The sequence below is a fragment of the Ptychodera flava genome, chromosome 17 (genome assembly GCF_041260155.1).
Source record: "Ptychodera flava strain L36383 chromosome 17, AS_Pfla_20210202, whole genome shotgun sequence".
In the NCBI taxonomy this organism is placed as follows: Eukaryota; Metazoa; Hemichordata; class Enteropneusta; family Ptychoderidae; genus Ptychodera; species Ptychodera flava.
In genome coordinates this window covers 16,131,743-16,133,412 of record NC_091944.1, presented here as the reverse complement: position 1 = coordinate 16,133,412, position 1,670 = coordinate 16,131,743, and the positions used below count along the sequence as shown (strand labels likewise).

At 37.1% G+C, this 1,670-nt stretch overlaps 1 non-coding gene across 1 annotated transcript; it reads right to left on the bottom strand.

The window, feature by feature from the left end:
• Positions 1-967: 967 nt before the first annotated feature.
• On the bottom strand, positions 968-1,038 carry Trnag-gcc (transfer RNA glycine (anticodon GCC)). Its single transcript has one exon. It is a non-coding gene; the product is annotated as a tRNA-Gly (tRNA).
• Positions 1,039-1,670: the final 632 nt, after the last annotated feature.

Genomic DNA, 1,670 nt, shown 5'->3' with positions numbered 1-1,670 from the left:
ACCGACACTTGAAATTTAAACTTGCCTCAATCCCTTAGTTAACTCAAAGGATATCACAAAAATAGGCAGGTGAAAACCTTTCTTACACCAATGTTTGAGAGTCCGAAAATCTGTCCCCGAGACGCAATCTACAAAACACATACTCCGACGTGACAACCCATTAATGTATAAATAACACTTCTTAGTGGTGTCACTGTCATTATTTGATATTTTTCTTCGAGTTCTTACTTTTATTTTTAAAAAATAACATGAATTGGATAATGGCCTTATGATTATTCACTACTCTTTTGCTGGTAAGTACCGTGTGTGGAGGGCCTGTGTCTACACAGGCGACCCAATAAGTTCTGAGTTTTTCACACTGTTTTCTCTATCATTTTCTCTTCTTTCTTCATGCTCTGAATGATCGGAATAAATAAAATAAATGGTTTATATAACCTAACCTAGCCTCTGTGACTCTTTATTTATTTTACACTCCATTACAAGGACGTATATCTCTCATACACACATGCTGTAATTAATTAGTCAACACGACTAATTATGCTAATCCGTGGACTTATCAGAGGTTGGTTAACATCGGAAAGATAGTGATGTTAATGAAAAAGGGGCCGTTTTAGTAACCATTCCTATCTTTCGCGATGTTGACCAACCCGTAAAATCCCTGATAAGTCCACGGATTAGCATAATTAGTTGTGTTGACTAATTAATTACAGCATGTGTGTATGAGAGATATATATCCTTGTAATGGAGTGTAAAATAAATAAAGAGTCACAGAGGCTAGGTTAGGTTATATAAACCATTTATTTTATTTATTCCGATCATTCAGAGCATGAAGAAAGAAGAGAAAATGATAGAGAAAACAGTGTGAAAAACTCAGAACTTATTGGGTCGCCTGTGGTGTCTATAGGAAGCCGTGGGCGTTTACTTTCACTATGATTCAGTAACTAAAAGCGATTGACAAAAGAAAGGATGCATCGGCCGGGAATCGAACCCGGGCCTCCCGCGTGGCAGGCGAGAATTCTACCACTGAACCACCGATGCGTGTACATCTTCTACGAAAGGTGTAAAATCTATATATTGACGATGTATGTCAGTCGATATTTTGTGATCATGCTAAATCTAAGAAGTAAATTTAGCAATTGGCGCAAATAAACGTTTTGTACGTTTGCGGTTTTAACGCACCATTAATTCATATTCAACTTGATGTGAATTGAGAACAGCCGGCCCAGTTATCTATATTAAAAGAAATTCTGCGTGGCCATATGTTTTGTAAATATTTGCATTGATAAAACCCTACTATAGTATTGGATCCACATGCTTCGTGAATCAAACTTCAAAGATTTTATCACAAGCTTCAATATTTGTTGACTAAATAAAGACGGTACGTACGCCCGTCAAACTACCGCAATAATATTTTGTTTTTAATTTCAGTTTGCAACATTCCATCTCATCTCGGTTTAATAGTTATTCTGGCCTGTGAATGCCCCCCCCCCCCCTTGTATCGCTTGCTTCGTAGTATATTTTTACTTGGTTATTTTTATCGAAGAGAAATCGTCTCTGTCCCAAGGTTTTTCTTTTCGTCTGCATCATATCGTATCGTCTTCAGAACGAAACTATTATTGTTAAATTCCCGCTTCGGGAGACAAGCATTTGCTTCGTAATCCCTAATTCAT